The sequence below is a fragment of the Salarias fasciatus genome, chromosome 7 (assembly GCF_902148845.1).
Source record: "Salarias fasciatus chromosome 7, fSalaFa1.1, whole genome shotgun sequence".
NCBI classification, from domain to species: Eukaryota; Metazoa; Chordata; class Actinopteri; order Blenniiformes; family Blenniidae; genus Salarias; species Salarias fasciatus.
In genome coordinates, this window is record NC_043751.1 from 7,198,347 (window position 1) to 7,206,650 (window position 8,304).

General features: G+C 38.9%; 1 long non-coding RNA gene across 1 annotated transcript in view; it reads left to right on the forward strand.

Moving 5' to 3' along the window:
* The window catches only part of LOC115392074 (uncharacterized), a 17,431-nt gene extending 9,435 nt beyond the window's left edge, over positions 1 to 7,996 (forward strand). The window contains exons 2-3 of the long non-coding RNA XR_003931811.1: positions 4,997 to 5,001; positions 7,986 to 7,996. This is a non-coding gene — a long non-coding RNA (uncharacterized LOC115392074). The remainder of the gene's footprint in view (positions 1 to 4,996; positions 5,002 to 7,985) is intronic.
* The last annotated feature ends 308 nt before the right edge of the window (positions 7,997 to 8,304 follow it).

Sequence of the window (8,304 nt, forward strand, 5' to 3'; positions counted from 1 at the left end):
AATGGTTATAAAACATTTTAAAAGACGTGTTTTCTTTTCAACCCATTAAAATAACGGTTTGATACACAAAGACCTGAGCATGCGCAGTGCTCCGCGGAAGGATATACTGGCACACAGCAGTAGCAGCCGGGACAAGGCGACCCTCGGAGGTAACAATGTTTATGTAGCCTCGCAACAGCTGCAAGAGCCACGACGGAAACTGATGAAGAAAACAGACACGAGTACAAGAATAGAGGACATCATGAGGTTTGAAATAAAAGAATGCGTGAAATAAAAGAAGAAAGAAGTGCAGTACAGTGATGTATTTCCCTGTAACATTGGTCATTTGCAGTCAGTTGTACAGCTTTTTGTTCTGCTTTGAATTGTTTTTGTGTTTCACCTTTGTCTTGCAGCGGAAAAATGTTTTATTCAATTTCCTAAAAAAAAAAAACAAAAAAAAAAACCCTTTTGCATCAGTGACACAACTACAGTATATTGAGATGAGCACTTAAAGCAACTTTATTTATTTATTTATTTATTTATTTATTTATTTATTCATTCATTCATTCATTCATTCATTCATTTAGATTTTATTTCTTTTTTTTCCAAGCAGACAAAATCTAAATCAGAAAAATAATGGACCATTCAGTTGGGACTGAAACTTTTCAGATCACTGCAGGGTGACAGGCTGAAAAGCTTTGAATCCTCCTGTAGAGAGCTTCCTAGTGGCTGGAGGACTCATTTAGAACCAGGCACACTGTTATATGCAATGTTACATACAAAGAGACTGTATCCTGTAATTGTATCTGCATATTTCAAATACTTTAGCGATGATGTTCATCCTCTTTTGTATTCTTACAATACTTATTTATGTGCTTCACCTAAATGATACATATTCTGCAGCCAGGTAGTGTTACCTCGATTCACTTCAGTCTTGCAGAAGCAGGTTACTTCCCTTCCCCTGTCAATAAAAAAAAAATCCCAAAACAATTCTTGAGCCCTCTTGGTGGACTGGAAGTTTGCACCAGTGAATAAAGTTATTGATAATTCTCAATATTTTATTGATTTACTGTTCCCAGGAAATGATGGGGAGTCTTGATATTGCAGATTCTTAGTTTTTCTCCCATGTTTCCCATGGATCAACTCATTAACGGGTTTGCTCCAAAAAACCGTTATATTTTAAAACAGAGGGATCGTTAGCAAGGTTAGATTGCATTGCAGGTCACCGTCAAATCCGCCCCCTGCTGAGTAGCTGTCAGGGACAAAATTCAGCAGCCCTGATGAGAAAGAGAAGGAGGGGAAAAAAAAACCCTCCTGAGGGTGAAAAGAAAAACAGCAGGGCTGACAGGTCAGGCTGGCGTCAGTGCCACTGGTCAGATAATTGGACTCTCAGCATGAAAATAATATGGCTGGGATCAGACGCCACTGTGTCCTGGCTCCATCCAGTCCCGCTGTGTTTTTGGAGGAACGGGTGCACAGCCGCCTCTAAATTGATATATTTTTAATAATTTATGAACAACAGGCAAAAGATTTTCATGTTAGTTTAGCAAAATTGTTGTCATTACAAAATTAAACACACACACACACACACACACACACACACACACACACAAACAAAGCATTTGAAAATGGTAATGTGATTCTGTTTCTACATGCTCATTGTCCTCGTAGTGGTCCAGCAAAATCCAAACACAAAAGCCAGAGAGGTCAGTCGTGGCTTTGACTCAGTGGTGGAGTGGCTTGTCTCTCAATTGGAACATTGTAGGTTTCATCCTCCATGTGTTACAGGTGTCCTTGAGAAAGACACTGAACTCCAGTTTGCTCCCAATTGAAGGACTCAACTCCTCTCACTGGTGTGTGTGTGTGTGTGCTCTTGTCTGTGTATCCATGTGTTTGTTCTCTGTGCTTTATAACTGTATTGAATTGATACTTCAGCACCATGGACAGCACTATGTTCACTTTCTATGCATATTTTTGCATGTCTTTCTGTGTGTGTGTGTGTGTGTGTGTGTGTGTGTGTGTGTGTGTGTGTGTGTGTGTGTGTGTGTGTGTGTGTGTGCGTGTGTGCGTGTGCGTGCATGCGTATGTGTGTGTGTGTGAGAGAGAGAGAGAGAGAGAGAAACTCTGTTTTAATCCACATAACCTGAGACCAAGTCAAGAACAAGACCAAAGCATTCCAAGACCATGACAAGACCAAGACTTTGAGGGGCCAAAACCAAGACAGGGCCAAGACCATGTCATCCCAGTACCAAGTACATGTAAAAGCAACAATAAAGAAGGAAAAACACAAATACAGCAACACACAAAAAAACACTAAAGATGATTGAAAAACCAAAGCACAAATATAATGTTTTAAAATTAATACAGACTGTAGAAAAATTACAACAAAGATGCAAAAACCCTATGCACAAAAACACCTCAAATAAAAATACAAAAACAGAAAACATCAATAGTCAAAACACAGTTCCAAATCTGCTACAGATGCCAGTACAGCAGAGTGCTGATTCAGTAGATCAGGTTTGGACTGCGTTTCTCCTTTTGTTTCCAAAATGTATCTTCCTGCAATTAAAACAATGAAACACAGTTCAAACACGATGCAAAGTCCAGTTAAAAGGTTGACTTTCATCAACAAATATGTTTTATGTTGTGCGTATCAGCCTCGGCATATTCTCCAATCAGTTTTTTAATTTGTCTAATTCTCCACATTGATGTTGAGCTTTTTGAAATGGAGGCTGTGCTGCAAGACAATTTAGTGCGAAGTCTTTGGAAGTCACCTACTTGGAACAATAAACACTTTTTTTTTTGTCCCAGATTCATCAAGTAGGTCTTGAGCAATTCTACGGGATAAATAAAAAAGTGTGCTTGCAGGTGGCACAGAAGGATTCCCCCTCTGGAGACCATGACACAGATAAACAATGTCACGGCAGTCACGGCTGAGGTATTTCGGTCTTTCAGGTGGACTGACGAGCTGACTGACCTACATTCTGATCCTTGGAGGGATGCCGATAGTCTGTCCACACAAACGCATTTGACAGAGGTATCTGTATCTGAAATGTTGCTGCAAAATAACTTTAAAGCATGGAAAGCACATTTTGTGTGTCGTTTTCAGGAAGCGTCGTTTACCACGGTGATGGGACCAGAATGTTTTTAAAAAGAAAAGAGATTCTGATGGTATTTTAAAGTCTATGCGCTTTTATTGGTTAGACCACCGAGGGTCACTTACATATGAATGACAGCTGAAAGCACCTATCGGTAGAAGGGATATATTTTATTGAAATTTTCCACATTTTCTTGCCTTTTGCATTTCTTCTTCTTTTGCTCACTGGCACCAATTTTTGTTTTATTGGGACGCTACCTTAAAAGTTGAAGAATGAGCCATCCATCCATCCATCTCACCAATCCCAGCTGACTATGGCGGAGGGCGGGGGACACCCAGGACTTGGCGCCAGTCCATCACAGCAGCCATTTTGTCTTGTTTCAAACTGCAGGTTAATTATGAATGAACCACGAACCACAGTTTGGTCAGTTGTGTCTGAGAGCAGCAGAAGACACTGATTTGTAAAAGTAACTTCTTTCACCTGTAGAAAAGTAGAAATGTATTAAAATTGAAGACTTCTCTTGTTCACTTGAATAAGAGTAAGAAAGTTCTGACTGGACTTGGAAACATCATTTAGAAGTTATGTTGTGTCAAACATGAGGCCCGTGAGCCAAAAACAGGCCTGCCAAAGACCCAACGTGGTCCACAGAAAAAAGAATAACTAAAACAATTGGGTTTTTTTCTCAAGAAGATGAAGTCAAGACACACCTGACAGCCGTGATGAAACAATGGTAACATCTGAGCACCAAGGTTCACATCTTTTATCACATTGGCAGGATGAGGCAGAATCATGTCTTTTGGAAATTTTAGGAGCTGCGAATGAAAAACATTTCATTGTATTTTCTCACCACGAGGGAGTACAAATAGCACAATGTTGAAATTATACCCATTTTCCTTGTTTGGGTTTGTAAAAAAATCATTTCATACTCCTTTGAACTGAGTTACATGATGTTGCCATCAATGAAACAGCTTGAAAGTAAAAGAAAACCTTCAAGTACGAAACATCAGCTTATCAAACTTACATACAAATGTGTAAAGAGAATTAACTCTTTTTTGAAAAACACCCATTATACAAAGTGGATATTGTATAACACAGTGTGTTGTGAAGTATTTGTACTCAGACCAACTGGTTCGGCTCCCTGTTTGGGAATCACTGGTCGAGACTGTAGAGTTTTTTTTTTTTTTGTAGAATATAGTTGATTGGATCCTAACTGGTGTGCAGTGATCTGCATCCTGCCAATAAATTCACTTTTTGATTCAATAGTTTCACAACTTTCACAACAGTTTTATTTCATGCATAATTACAGCTTTTGAACACCTTTTTTTTTTTTTTTTTTAAACCCCATCTCATTTTATCAGTGTTTACTCCAACAATACGAGGAGTTGCCAGTTAATTTGAAGCCAAATCAACGAAAATCACCAAGATTCCGTTTTGGATTCAGTCTGCTGTTTGGAAATAACAGGGCTCAGCGTGCGCTCGCTTGGCAATCAAAACACCAAAGCTGTGTGATAATTTCTTCTAATTTTAAGCCGTCAATCAATTTGGGGAAAGCGGGGGCTTACAGTATCGTAAGCACTTGATAATCAGCCTGTTCCAGAGACAAAAACACACACCCGCCCCGCGCCGGCACACACACCTCGAGGCGTGCGATGAAGCGGCGGCGGAGGTGCGTGGCGCTCCGTGATACAGTGCGGCGGTCTGGTGGGAGGTCTTTCATGCTAATATGAATGGCTGCGACCTTTCATGGAAGCCCGGGTAGTTAATCATTGTCGGCGCTGTGTGTTTCTGTAGAAGTGGAGATAAAGTGGACAGCTCGGCCTCTGGGATCTGCCTCAGCAGCTCTTCAGACCTCGCTCATTAATAGCCGGGGCAGCGGACAGTCACCTCCAATCAACTAATTAAGTAATTGAAAGCCTTAGAGTCTGTTAAAAAAAAAAAAAAAAAAAAAAAAAAAAAAGACAAAAGAGTTTTATTGTCAGTGCTTCTTCTTCTTTCTTTGTTTTGGATTCCTGCCAGTGTTGATTTGCAACGTCTCCCTCATCCAAAAAATCAGCTTGTGTTTGCCAGTTTGACTGATTTTTTTCTTCCCTGTGTGATGTTTCAGTCTTTTTCCATCACAATAAAATTGGATAAACACAACTGCATGATTATTCTTGATGAACCAGACCCTGACGCACAATGCAGACTTCGACAAAATTCATTTTTTAACATCTTCCCATGCGATTTTATCATTTCCTTCATGTCGTTACAGCTTCAGTTTAGTACATCACTGTGTAAACACACAGAGGGAAACCATCGCATTCACATCTACAGACAGTTCACAACAATTACCTCACATGAATGTTTTAATACTGTGGGAGAAAAACCAGAGTACCTGAAGGAAACCAGGCATGCACAGGGATAACATGCAATCCCCACAAAGAAAGGCCCAGTTTTATGTGTGTTTGCAATGCAGCATTTTTCATATTTTGTGTTTTGGAATGCCTCTGTTTATGCGACCTAGTGAAAACACAACTTTCAGTGCAGGTGAGCTACAGTAATGTTCCTGATATCAGTGCAAAATGTACACAGGCAAAGGAGCTTTAGTTCATTTCATACACTGAAATATACACATTCTGGAAGGACATGTTTTCATTTTAGGACAATAGTCAAAGCATGTACACCCAGAGTGAGAGCAAATGAACAGAATTCAGTTGTTTGCATGACAAAAAAAATCTCTACCACTCACACAAAGTGGTAATAAAGTGCAAACCGTCCCTGAAGGAGTGACAGATGTGAAAAAGAGCAGACCTGTTTAAAAAAGCACAGGGATTTCTTTTTTTAATGAATAATGTCACTTCTACACATTTAGTGGATGGCAGCGAAGAGGTTAAATGATCATTTGGAAAAAATGCCAAAAGAGGAACAGAGATGATCTGCTGTTGTACTCCACTGGTTTTTATTTCACAGAAGCATATTTATTATCATTATTACTATCATTGTTACTATTTTTCGCACTGTTCAGATAAATACTGTTTTCAAGGTATTGCACAAAAATTACAAACACTGTAGAATCAATACAATGTGTATGTTTGTTATTTTCCTCATATTCTGAAAAATGTGTGAATGTGTATTTGCAAAAAATCTTCCATCTGTTTTTCGAAACATTTTACTTATCTATTTATGGTAGACGTTATGTTTAACGGAGATCAAACATATGGCCCGTGGACCTGACCCGGCCTGCAGGGTGACTTTGGGTTAAAGTTTGTGAAGATTTCAACACAGCTCTAAAACCCCCAGCCGAACGGAAGATGACTACTTGCAGTTTTTTTAAAACTCTGCAGTCATTTGTCTACAGTAAAATATACGTAACATTTTTTCTAACGTTCCCACTGATGCACACCTTTCATGTCTAATGCAGAAATGTGTTGCACTGAAACTCACACCTGTGCGACTCTTGACAAGACATCTGTGATCTTTAGCCTGTTGCCTTCAGGGGGCCTGTCATGTGGTACGACGCTGCAAGGAGTTTTACTTTCAAGCAACAAGAGATCAGCCAAAAGCGACATCTCACACACACACACACACACACACACACACACACACACACACACACACACACACACACACACACACACACACACACACACACACACACACACACTTGTTTGATTTCCTGTGCAAAACAGGGCAGATATGTTCACAAGTCTTTTTTTGCAAGTTCAAGTCAAGTATGAAGTCTCTAAAAAGCAAATCTGTCATGTTCTCCAAATGTTGATAAACTGAAGGAAAAAAAAAAATGAATGCCTGCATTAAGCAGTATTATTGTTGGTGTATTACTGCCCATGGTTTTTCATTTATTATTAATGTATCTGACATTTTCTTCAGGGATGCCCAAGCTGTGGGTGAGGTAGACATGAAATAAAGATGAAAATACATTTACAGTAAAAAAAAGAAAAAAAAAACTGTAACAGTTTCCAATTGAAATATGTTTATTCCAGCAATAAACTATATAAAGTGGCAAATATATATATATAAAAAACAAAGTATATTCCAGTAAATAATACCAATAAATTCAGCTGTGTTGATTGGCACCTTGAAATCAGAGTCCAGTCTCAGAAATTAAGGCTGACGTTTCTGCTCCGGAGCTTTGATACTCGGGTCTCCTCGGCTTGTCCTCCTTCTGCCACTGGATAGCAGCTTGAACTTGAGTTTGAAGCAGATGGGGCTTTCTACGTTTCCTTCCAGCTTTTATTGAAGAAAATGACTTCAGTTTAAAGGATGTGAAAGGCTCAATCTCGTTTGAATTTTAGTCAAATGCACAAATCTTTGCTAAATGCCTCAAAAACAAAAATAGCGGCTGCATCTTTTGTGCAATTCTTTTAGTGAATTCCACACTGCTTTTATTAATGAGGAAAAACATGAAAAAAGTAGCAGACAAAGTTGGTAAGTTGATTGATTATCCTGGATTCCAACACACGTATGGTGGATGAAAAGTTTCAGGTTGGAAACTTTGGATGAAAGCTGGGCAGCATGGAAAATATGGAACAAGCAATTTACAGCTCATCAACACCATTCACGTCTTTGTTTCCACAGAAAGTTGAGGTAATTCAGAGCTTTATACTTGAATAATGCATGATTGCGGACATTAGATGAAAAAAAATGTATCAATCAAAATCTGTTTAAATTTAGAAATGTTGCTTTTCTATGAAATACTGAGACACAATCACAATAGGATTAATTATGAGTACTTGATTACAAACCCCCTCATTAAGTTGATTGGGTTTTTGAATCACCTTCCTTAAATCCCAGTTGCTGATGAACCACATAACCAGTGAACATTAACTCTGTGCTTCCCTGACCACTTTACAAATGTTTCACCCATTTTGTGACATAAAACAAACTCCTGAATGCCTCTAAATGTCAGAGCCATAATGTCATGTCAAATCAGTCAAATCAAACTTTATTCATATGGCACTTTATGGGACAGACTCAATGAAGGCTAAAAACTAACAATTAAAAAGCCAGACTATGTTTCAAACCAAAGATAAATAGAAGAATCAGCAACAGGTAAAATGGCACATCAGTTGAAAGGCAGGTGTTAAGACGGCTTTAAAAAACACTCATGCTCACCACAAGACTACTAATACTTAAAAACCATTAAAACGCCTTATAACTGATCCTAAACGACCAAGGAGCCAATGCAATGCCATTAAAGAGCACTGTGACGTGATCCTGCTTTCTGGTT